This window comes from Dasypus novemcinctus, chromosome 11, assembly GCF_030445035.2.
Source record: "Dasypus novemcinctus isolate mDasNov1 chromosome 11, mDasNov1.1.hap2, whole genome shotgun sequence".
NCBI lineage: Eukaryota > Metazoa > Chordata > Mammalia > Cingulata > Dasypodidae > Dasypus > Dasypus novemcinctus.
Window position 1 is genome coordinate 113,329,514 of NC_080683.1, and position 11,948 is coordinate 113,341,461.

Sequence of the window (11,948 nt, forward strand, 5' to 3'; positions counted from 1 at the left end):
AACGCTGGTCTTTAAGTGTATGCATGGAAATAATAGCACAAATCGGAACAGCTCAAAGTAAAAATACCATGTTAATCAGAAGTGAGACATCATCATAATAAGGAAAAAATAAAAAATGCTACCTAACTGGCAGGATTTATATCATTTCAAAGGCTCTCTCTCTATTATTTCAGAAGCCTATGAGACTTTTATAAAATATATTATTTATTTATTTTTAAAAGATATATAGAGCACACCAAATGTCACATTAAAAATATATAGGGGGGGAAACGGACTTGGCCCAGTGGTTAGGGCGTCCGTCTACCACATGGGAGGTCCGCGGTTCAAACCGAGAGCCTCCTTGACCCGTGTGCAGCTGGCCCATGCGCAGTGCTGATGCGTGCAAGGAGTGCCCTGCCACGCAGGGGTGTCCCCGCGTAGGGGAGCCCCACGCGCAAGGAGTGCACCCCATAAGGAGAGCCACCTAGGGTGAAAGAAAGAGCAGCCTGCCCAGGAATGGCGCCGCCCACACTTCCCTTTCTGCTGACAACAACAGAAGCGGACAAAGAAACAAGACGCAGAGAACAGACAACCGGGGGAGGGGGGGATTAAATAAATAAATAAATCTTTTTAATAAATAAATAAATAAAAATATATAGGGGTTTTCCCATATGCCCCACTCCCCACACCACTTTTCCCACATCAACAACTTCTTTCATTAGTGTGGTACACTGCAATTGATGAACACATTTTGGAGCATTTCCACACAGCATGGATTATCATTTACATTGTAATTTACACTCTCTCCCAGTCCATTCAGTGGATTATGGCAGGATATATAATGTCCTCCACCTGTCCCTGCGATGTCATTCAGGACAATTCCAAGTCCCAAAAATGCCCCCATATTATACCTGTTTTTCCTTTTCCCTGCCAGTGCAACTCCAGTGGCCACTGTCTCTACATCAATGATATACTTTCTTCCATTGCTAGAATCACAATAATTCTGTAGTAGAATATCAGTAAGCCCACTCTAGTCCATATTTTATTCCCCAATCCTGAGGACTCTGGGATGGTGATGCCCACGCCACCTCTTAATTGAGGAGTTTGGTTTTTTTTAAGATTTATTTTATTTATTTATTTCTCCCCCACCTCTCACTGTTTGCTCTCACTGTCTGCTCTTTGTGTGCTTGTCTTCTTTTTAGGAGGCAATAGGAACTGAACCCGGGACCTTCCATGTGGGAGGGATGCACCCAGTTACTTGAGTCACCTTTGCTCCTCCTTGCTTGTATCTCTCATCATGTGTTTCCTCGCTGTGTCTCTTCATTGCATCATCTTGCTGTGCCAGCTCGCTGTATTGCTGGTCTTCTTTAGGAGGCACCCAGAAACTGAACCCAGGACCTCCCATGTGGTAGGCGGGTGCCCAACTGCTTGAGCCACATCTGCTTCCAAAAGCCTGTGAGGTTTTTTATCCAATGGATTAACGTCCATAAAAGATTGAGAGAGACATCAAATTTACTTTAATATTATCCAGCATAAGATATTTGCATTGAATACTTTTTAAGAAAAGGCAAGTAAAGAGGGAACTGAGAGTGCAAAATAACTAAGATCAAGTAGAGTCAATTGATGGAAATAGAAAAATCAAAGATAAACACTTAAGCCTTTCATGTTTTTCTTGACATAACAGTTGACTATAATTTCTTAAATTTCTTCTTAAAGGCAAAATGATAAACAATCTATGCCATAATTGGTTGAGTTCTTAGATGATTTTTGTAATACTTGAAATTTATAGGATATATGTATATGAATATGAACATATATGAAAATTTAAATGAAAGTTCATATATTTGAGTAACACTAAAATAGAGGCATCATTATCCTATTAGCTGTCCCCCTTTATTGGAAAATCATATAAATATATTATTAGCATGACATGATTTTTTACCCTTCTTTTCTAAAAGTTCACAGTCTTTATTCAACAGTGTCATTTTTCGTGTGTATGTATTTGATTCATTGCTTTGTTGGTTGAGTTTTTTGCCCCCCATCTCCAGAAGCAAAGTTTGGTTACATTTTCTACATATAAAGATCCAGTATAAGTCTAAATTTTTTCATGTCCCAAACAAATGACTAAGTATCTTCTTTTACCCATTTTGATACTCTTACTCAATGTAGACCCAACTTCATATGTAGGGTAAATCACAAAGCAAAACTAGAATTTTAGGCTTGATATCCCTAAATTTGTTAATCATTCGAGGATACAAAAGACAAGGACTGAGAGCAGATGTGGCTCAAGCAGTTGAGCGCCGACCTCAAGTGTTTATGTCAAGCACTGATTTAAATCATTTTACATGCATATAGCAGTTTGATATAGCTATGAATTCCAAAGATAGATATTGGATTATGTTTGTAATCGGGTCTGCACCTGGGCGCGATTGATCGTTTAGGGATTTGATTGGGCCATGTCATTAGGGCTTTAAGTCCCCACCCCTTGTTGGGTGGAGACTCACAGATAAAAGGCATGGCAAAGAACAGAGTTGGAGCTTTTGATGCAAGGGTTTTTGATGTTGAGTTTTGATGTTGGGGTTTGATGCCGAAGCCTTAACCTGGAGCCAGAAGAACACAGAGGAATAGAGAAGTCTCCTTAGACACAGCAGAAACCTCAGGGAAACAAAGCCATTTGCCTGATAGTCTACACCTGACCTTGTGGAGAGAGGCAAAGCCTAGAGAGCCTCATAGTCTACAGCTGACCTTGTGGAGAAAACAGAGGACCTGAGCCCGGAAAGAAGCAAGAACTGGGAAGGGAGGGACCCTGAGCAGGAGAGAAGCAAGACCTGAGAAGAGAGGAACCCAGGAAGCCTGAACCCTTGCAGCCGTCAGCAGCCATCTTGCTCGAAATAGACTTTGGTGAGGGAAGTAACTTATGCTTTAGGGCCTGGTATCTGTAAGCTCCTACCCCAAATAAATACCCTTCATAAAAACCAACCAATTTCTGATATTTTGCATCAGCATCCCTTTGGCTGACGAATACAATACAACATCTCCTGATTAACCCACCAAAAACATTATGGGCTCCATCCTTGCCTTCACCGTGTTAAAGAAGAGGACACTAAGGCCAGTGAAGTTAAGGGGCTTGTCCAAATTCACAGAATTAGTGTGTAGTGTAAGCAGAACTTGGATCAGGTCTCCTGGCTCACAGTGTATATGGACCATGTTCTATTATACTACAACAGCTTAAGAGAAAGAAACAAAAGGAACAACAACAAAAACATCATAATCCCCTTAAGTGTTTTCAGGTTTTATAATTTCACAGTATGTGAGCACTACATTTTCCAGCAACAATTAATTTATTCTTCTATCCAAATTCATTTCAGAACTGTTACACTCTACCTTTACCAGGCAGATCGTTTCATCGTGGTCGGCTTTGCGGTGGGTTAAAAGGAACTTTTTGGTGTGAGAGGAAGAATTTTAGTGTCTGTTAACATTCTAGCTTAAAATAATACTGGTTTTATCTAGAGTATATCAGAGTGGCCAGTTGGAACGACCCTGGAGCAGTCAATCAATGGTTTGTCTTGTCTATGGAGTCATCCCCAAAAAAGTGTGGCAAATTTTATTACTGAATTGATCTAACCCATGTCTATTACTGCGTGGGAGCTATGTGCTATATACTCAAATGCACTGGAACAAGAATCCCTAAATTCTTCTGCTAATGGTTCTTTGGAATTGATTTAGAGTTTCTCACTAAAGAATGGTCCTCCTCTCTCCGGGAGGACTGTCCTTTGCAAATTTTAGGAATGAGAATCAGATGACCCTCTGTGTCATAGACCATGAATCTGGACGTAAAGCTTTCAATCCTGATGAGTCCCCGGAAAAGAAAACCAAGACAACCAAAACCTGATTTTTAATATTGTCATTAGTATAAAACCCACAGCAACTTCCAAGTAACAAAGGGGTCTTAGTCATATCTTCTTTTTTTTTCTTTAAGCATCTATTTTGAAATAACTTCAAAGTTACAGGACACTTGCAAAAATAATACAAAGCCCATACAGAAAACTCCAACATAACCCTCTCCCCCACCAATTTAAACATTTTGTCACATTTGCCACATCATTCCCTAGCTAGCTATCATCTAGCTATCTTATGAACAATTTGAGAGCAGGTAGTACACATCATGCTCCGTGAACACATAATACTTCCATGTACATTTCCTAAGAAAAAGGATGTTCACTTATGTATTTGCCTAAGTGCAGTTCAAGTTCAAGAACTTTAACACTGATGTAAAGCCCGCAGTCTATATTCCAGGGCTTCTTTTTAGCTAAAAACATAAAATAAAGCTCACCTGGCATCACTTCAGAGAGTTAAGGGGAGAACGTCTAAGAAGATTTTAAAGGAATAAACCAGCAAAACATATTCATGATAAAGTTGATAAAATTTATGGCTGCAATCTAAGTTTACATAAGAAACATTCATCACCCAGTACAAAGAAGTCTTTTTAATTTGGGGGCAGGGAGTTGTTTATTAGGGAAGTTGTATATTTATAGAAAAATCATGCATAAAATAGAGCTCCCATATATCACCCTATTGTTAACATCTTGCATTAGTGTGGAGTATTTGCTATAATTCATAAAGGAGCATTTTTATAAATGTACTATTAATTATAGCCTATCATTTACAATAGAGTTCATTGTATGTACAGTCCTATGTGTTTTGTTTTTTTAATTTTTATTCTAACAACATATACAGAACCTAAAATTTTCCCCTATAGTTAACAAATAGGTGTTTCAGTGATGTTACTTACCACCATCAATTGCCAAAACTTCTCATTTGTTTTGTTTTTGTTTTTTTGGTGGTGGTTTTCATTATTTTTTTCATGGCCATATCTTCTTCTAATCCTGGAAAAATAATAGATCAGAAAAAATATTTCTTTCCAGTTATAATTTCAAATGGTAAACAACTACAAAACCTTGAACATATGCCAGAAAACTTAAAATTTAAAAAGCCAACAACTTTCCACCCACTCTGAACTCCTGTAAACATACCTGCAGCAGGAGCAGAGTGGCAGAAAGTAAACAAGCACCTTGGAGGACTTTAGTAAGTGCCAACGGTTGTTAGCAAATAGATGTAACAACCTGCACGGTTTTCCTGGTCTTTCCTGGAAAGTGTTAACCTTCTAAAGCTGCTTCCCTGAGGGTATGCTAGTGACCACATGAGTGGAATGACTCACACTGAGGAGCGCTCTCCGACGTGTAGCCAGAGGGAAGTTTTCAACCAATTCTGGACTCCAAAAAAAACCCGAAGCCCACTGGAACTAGAATTGGGCTAATCAGAAACTTTGCAGAAAACTTACGGTCTGCAAATTGTTGATGAAGTCGATTTATATGCAAAGTTAATTTTCTATCAGGGTCAAACAAAATATTTAGCTCTTTATGTTTGGTTAACTTGATCTTTTCTGCTGTAAGTACAGGTGACAGAGACTTTGAACTGGATCCTCTTGGTTTTGCTAATAGGCTCCCCCAACCCCAAGTTTTAGTAGAGTAAATAGAAAATCTCCAAGCTTCCCTTTCAGCCAATTGCGTCAATGAGATGGGAGCAGCAGTGGTATGCACAACCCCCAGATCCCCATTATTGTAAGAACCCTGCTTGCCCTCTACCCTCTCTTTCCCAGTCCCTTAGGACTGGAGAGGGAACGTTGACTTCCCTCAGGTGTGGGAGGGCAGCCCCCAAAGACGGCAGAGTAACCACAGAGATGGAACCAGAATCTCTCAGTGCCCTTGTGGAGCTGAGTCACCTGCCCATCCTGGACCGCCTGCCTATTTCCGTAATTTTGTTATTTTATTTTATTAATTTATTATTTTATTTTTCTTTTTATTTGGAGGTACCAGGGATTGAACCCATGACCTCATACATGAGAAGCAGGCACTCAACCACTGAGCTACAGTGACCCCCAACCTGCCCATTTCTGCACTGATTTAAGAGAAGTAAATTTGTAGCTTGTTTGAGCTACCGTATTTGGGGTTTTTCTTTTTTTTTTTTTTAGTACTCTAATTAATGCTTTCCCATTTATAGTAAACCTTCCATATGCTATAGTATAAAGCACCCATTCATTCATTCAACAAATATTTAGTAAGTGCAAATTGTGTATCAGCCCTGCTCTAGGGTCTCAGCACACAACTGAGCAAAAGACATTAAGTTCCTGCCTTCATAAAGTCTTCGCGATAGTTGAGGAGTGGCAATACCAAAGCAAACAAAATAAAATGAAATAATTTCAGAACACATTAATGGTTTCAAGTGAGGGTTGTAGAGTCAGAGTGCTTCTATTTAAATGTAGACTCTGCCCTGTATTGGTTGTGGAATTCGTCCCCAAGGTCCCCCAATGAACTGTACCTTACCTTCTGCTATTCATGCTCTCATATAGGACCCAACCCATGAATCTGGACCATGACTCACGTTTGAGCAATAAATGAGGTGAAAATGATGCTGTGTGACTCCCAAAGCTAGGTCATAAGAAACCTTGCAGCTTCTACCTCAGTCTCTTGGAATGTTCACTCTGAAGGAAGCCACTAGTTACCAGATAAGAACTTCAGCCAGCTGAGAGTACGAGGTGAAGAAGCCAAGCCATGTGGAGAGAGAGAGAGAATACCTAAGAAGCTCCTCGCTGTTTCAGTTACCCCAGCTGAGGGGCTGGGCGTCTGAATCCATTATCTTTAATGTCCAGCCTAGTCATCCCTCATTGGCCTTCTGATTACAGCAACGTGATACCCCCAAGCAAGAACCACGCAGCTGAGCCCAGTCAACCCCAGACCAAAAGAAATAATAGCAACATGCTTGAAGGCACTATGTTGACACCAACTTTGTAAGTTTAATAAGTTTCTTATCTCTCGGTGGCTCTGTTTTCTCAACTGAAAAGTTCCTACCTTGGTTTCCTCATCTGTACGATTCTACTTCATTTTCATACAGTTATTATTTGGACTAAATGAGATAAGCCGCAAAGTGCTCTCAACAGGGTCTGGTGTGTGGTAAGGACCTAGTAAATGTTAGCTACTGTTCTTTATTATTAATAAATCAAGGAGGTTGAAGTAACAGAAAGTCAGGAAATGGCCTCAGTAGGATGGCCAGGGGAGTTCTGACAGGGCAGATGAAGGTCCTGAAGAGCATGGAGCCATGCAGAGAACCCATTTGTTCCAAATGGGGAGCAAAGAGAAGACAAGAGTTTGAGGGCAGCACTCCACCAGAGGCTTTGAGGGCACAGACTGGGCAGTGTGTCCAAAGCGTGGCAGCAGAGTACAGAACCGCGCAAGCATGGAAAGGGATTTGGATCAGACCTTGAACACAATGCGCAGCTTGGAAGGGTTTGAGGCAGGGGCATGACTTTGACCACCCTATTGGGAATGGATTTTAGGAGGGCAAGAATGGGAACAAAACAGCACTTTAGGAGACCATTGGGCTCATCTGGGTAAAAGGCTTTGGTAGCATGAACCAGAGTCTGCCAGAAGAGATGGAGAAAAGAGGGCAGATTCAGGCATGGCTTATTGAACAAATGGTTCTGGGGTGGCCATGAAGCATCCGAGGTAGGAAAGAGATTTTATTTAACATGGTACTTCTGGTATTTACATTATTCGAACCCCTTAGACAGGGTTCTAAGTGTTATATCCCAGGAAGGCTCAAGTCAATCTCATTTTGTATAATTACAGGTTCTTGCTAATAAATAGGGAACAGCAGAATGTAAGCTTTCTTACGCTTATTATTATTTGAAGAAAATGGTTCAAGGCAAAGTGGATTTGTAGGAAGAGTATGACAAGGCAAATCAGGGTTCAGGTTCAAGTGGCCATGCCGTCACAGACGAGGTGTGTGACCTACAGAGATCTTGACCCTTCAGTCCTCTTGACTCCCCACTCTTCCAACACTGACAGTCTAACGCATGTGGCTCTGTTTTAAAAGGCAGTACCACCTAGAAGCACTTCTTGTTCCTGAGGTCAGGCGCCAAGTTTGGATTCATGTTCTTGGTGTTTTCATGCTGGTCCCAGGACCTAAACTCCATGACACCCCTCCCCTCAAAGTTAAAGCACCGCCACAAGAGACAGTCACCAGGAGGAGGCTGTGATTCTGGTGCCATCCTCTCCAGAATGAGGCAGATAGCAAGTTGGCCAGCATCAGCTTTATGCCCATCCATAAGCCAGATTTAACATGCACGTGCTTTCAAGGTGACCTTCAGGTAAGTCACAAGGTTTAGTCTTTTCAGGAAATAGTGTGAGGTTTGGCTTTCAGGATCTATTTTAAGATACAGCGAAGTCATCACTCAAGAGAATTTTTCTATAACTTTGTGTTATGGAGGGGTACCTCCAGCACACATTTTCTATTAAGATTTTCATTTCATGATGTAATTCTTTCTTTAGTAAGAAATAAACAGCTATTTCCCTATAGAAAAGACAATAGTGGCAAGGCACACATGCTGCATGATACTTAAAAGTGGTTCAGGGTTTGCCCCCACTCTTTCCTAACATTGAGAGTGTCTAATAAAATTATTCTAGTATTGAAAACTTACAGCGCTGAGCTGGAGCTATGAGGTTTTTTCTTCTCACTGCCTCGCCTCAGTTTCCTTCAGCTCCTAAGGTGAGGCTGACCTTCCTGGGTAGGCGTGGCTGCTCTCAAGTTCTGTTGGGGGCACATGGAATGCAGGAGTAACCTTTGAATGTAAAGAACTATGATGGGCCCTGCTTAACGACACTTTTTGTTGGTATTTGCCAGCTTTAAATCTTAAGGTCGTGACATGACAAGTCATATTAAACTGAAAATATGGAGGTTAAGGTGTGGTGAATACCAAGAGAATTTCTGATTACTGAATGGATTGATACCCTGGACTGGGGCCAGCATATAAAGGCACTACTCAGGCTCACTATTATTAACCTCTTTAGATAGTCACAAATCTCACTAATGCAATGAACACTGTAGCTGCCAAAGCAAGACAAGCCAGGGCTGCTATGATGTATAACATGAAAGAGGAGAGAATGCTCACTTTACAAGAATTTAATAAAATAAAATCAGATTTCGATGAAATCACCAGTAGAGGATGGAAAGCAATCAATCAGCAGCAAACAAAAGATGGTATGGCAATTATGTGGAATTGGGGCATTGCCTTGCACAGAACAACAGCAAATTGTTGAAGTGGTTGTGGTCACCATCAAATGAAGAGAACAATATATTTGGAAGTGTTTATTAGAAGAAAAGCTAAAAAGGAGAGAGAATTGGAAGTACAAGAATGGGGAGTACAAGAAGAGGACTAAAGTCTGAAGTTAAAAGCACATATTTTTCCCTGGGAAAGAGAATGTGATGGCATATGAAGTCCATTCAAAATAAACTTGCTATGTCTTCCATCTCAAAAGAAAGGAAACGAATTATTCCTGCCAAGTGCAACTGAATCAAATTTGAACTTCCTGAAAATTTATCAGTTGATAAACCAGGATTTAAGTTCAAGGATACATTCCATGCCTAACCCTAATTTTACAAGGTTTGGAGATAAATTTTCCTTAGCATTGAAATCTTCACAATAGCTTTTCTGTCAAAAGCAAATTGTTTAGAAGCATGCAACAAATTGTCCAGATGCCTCTGGGGCATAAGCAATTCCTTAAAAGTAAGGTAAAGACTTTTGGAAACTACCTAATGCCTTCAAGCCACTAGTTTTTTAGTTAATGCTTTAAAGCAGTGCTGTCCAATATATTCTTCTTGTTACTGAAAGGGTTAATACAGCTTCTCAAAAGTGCTTCTCTTCTCACAGAATACAGTTTATATTTTGGGAGAATTTGGCACAGCTTAAGTTACTGCTTAGCTGATTTACTCAGTTGAATCCAAGTGATCTTCCCCGCCCATTTGTCCCTAAGCAAGGACAGATACAAACCTCAAGGGGGAAACGTATTATTCATATTAATCTACATTCTTCAAAACTTCCCATCATGCTACGCAAATCACAGACTTTCTGTATATCTTCCTCCCAAACTGGCAGCCATCCCCAAAGTTCATGATCAATCAACTTGCCCCTTCCGATCTAAATGTATCATTGCAGGCTAAGGGGACATGTAGCTTAGTTATTGCTTATCTAAAGAAAAATAACTGCTAGGCACAAAAACCAGCTTGTGGTATGAAGCTTGTATGGCTCCCTTCCAGAAATTAGTATTTTTAAATTTCAGACATTGTAAAAAGATGCAGACAGCAGAAATCTGTCCAGTGGTATGTGTTACACTGATTGTTAACATTTCCCAAACAACCTGAACAGCCTACAAAGGAAGGTGGGGAAGGGAACTAGACAAACCAAACCAAACAAGAACTAACAAACAAACAAACAAAAAGTGGCTCCAAGAAGGAAAATCTTTACAGCTAAATAGTCTAATGTGCGGTAAGGCTATAGTTCTGATCCATAATTATCATCCCATCTCAAAGCCCAAATAAATAATTTGTACTTTTTTTTTTTTTTTTTTGCAGAATATCCCAATAGCTACACACACATGTTTTCACAAAGTGCTGGCTAACGCCCATTTCCATACAACTCTTTTGGTCTAAAAATAACTAACTTTCATGTCTTACCAAGACTGAAAAAAGGGGGGTCAAACTAAAAGAAACTAGTTTGGGCATCAGTGAGGAAATGTTTAGCAGGCCTGCAGAGTGTTCTCTTAACGCTGTCCTGGATCCCAGATGAAATTATTACACTTCCTTCGTTGTTGCCCTGGGTCACGTGTGCGTGAAGACAAAGGCAACTTCAACTTGATATTTCTGTCATCCCTGCTGTGGGAAGAGTCCTTTTCCCGGTTCGTAACATCAATCACTCCCGCAATAAATCTTGGTGGTGGATATGGTCATTTAAATCTCCACCTGCACAAACAACAGAAAATAAGAGAGCTCATAAATCTCTACACTGGTGATTAACAAATTCTGGATCCTCCGCAAAGATATTATGGGGGGGGTGTCTCACTAATTCATTAATAAAGACTGATTTGCTGACAATCTGTTTAGTTTACAGCATAGAGGGAAAGCAAACAAGACCCCGCTAACAAAACAAAACGTTAGATGTTAGTGAATTCCCAGCTGAGCCCAGGATTAGAGATATGATATCTTAATGTAGGAGAGGGGCACAGACTCTGAGCCAAAAGCTCAGAAGCTGCTGGTAAGTTTAGCTCCAGCCCCTCACCTCCAGTGCCTACCTGCAAAAGGAAGGAAAGCCTGCAGAAGACCTGGCAGGAGAGGCGCACGCACTTAGCCGCCTTGATTTCATTCACTCCCTTGAGTTTTCATCCCCTTTGCTTTTCGACTTAACTGCCCAGAAGATTTTCTCCCTCTGCAGGATAGTTGGCTTGGGATGGGGTTCGAGGTGGCAAAGTACCTTTCCCAAAGGGATACTCTTGCCCAGTGTTTCTTGGTGTCAGTTTCCCAGGCAGAAGCCTGGGAGCAAAAAAAGGATGGAAGGAGAAGAGGGCAGGATTTGTCCTTTAGATAGGCAACATCTAAGTCCCCTGGCTCCTAAGTCCGCAAAAGAAGGTGGGAGTGGAGTGTGCCTGACAAGAAGGCCCAGGCAAGGGGATGTCCAGGAGCCCCCAAGTCTCTTAAGTCAATATGACATGCTTTTCTAGAAATAAACAGGGGAATTATTAAGACTATCCACAAACAAAATATTTTCCACACACTCCTGTACCCTAACCCTGTCCCTCCTCCCCCCAAATAAAACTGCAAGTGGGTGTTCAACGGTCAAGTGTGTTTGTGTGTTCATTGATATCCTTAAAGAGACCAAGTGCACATGGATCTTTTTGTACTTTCTCTGTCCTCCCCATCAAGATGCCAGGAGGCCCTGGTTTTCTTCATTTACTCCAGGGAAGCTGGGAAGGTACCTTGGTAAGGCCGTGAAGCATTATGGGGTGGGGGTGGGAGGCAGGTTGGTCCCCGGCTGGGTTTGATTGGTGTTTTCTTGGGCCGGGGGTGGGATACTTGTGAGG

At 41.0% G+C, this 11,948-nt stretch overlaps 1 long non-coding RNA gene across 5 annotated transcripts in view; it reads right to left on the reverse strand.

Moving 5' to 3' along the window:
• LOC131280462 (uncharacterized) overlaps positions 1 to 11,948 on the reverse strand; it is a 30,347-nt gene that overhangs the window by 15,261 nt on the left and 3,138 nt on the right. For 2 of the 5 annotated variants that reach the window (XR_009188063.2, XR_009188067.2), the window contains exons 2-4: positions 10,549 to 10,833; positions 4,772 to 4,865; positions 1,247 to 1,432 (exon numbers count right to left, since the gene is read on the reverse strand). This is a non-coding gene — a long non-coding RNA (uncharacterized lncRNA). Of the gene's footprint in view, positions 1 to 1,246; positions 1,433 to 4,771; positions 4,866 to 10,548; positions 10,834 to 11,162; positions 11,807 to 11,948 lie in introns of those variants that run through there. The other 3 variants (XR_009188064.2, XR_009188065.2, XR_009188066.2) reach the window with 2 other exon arrangements.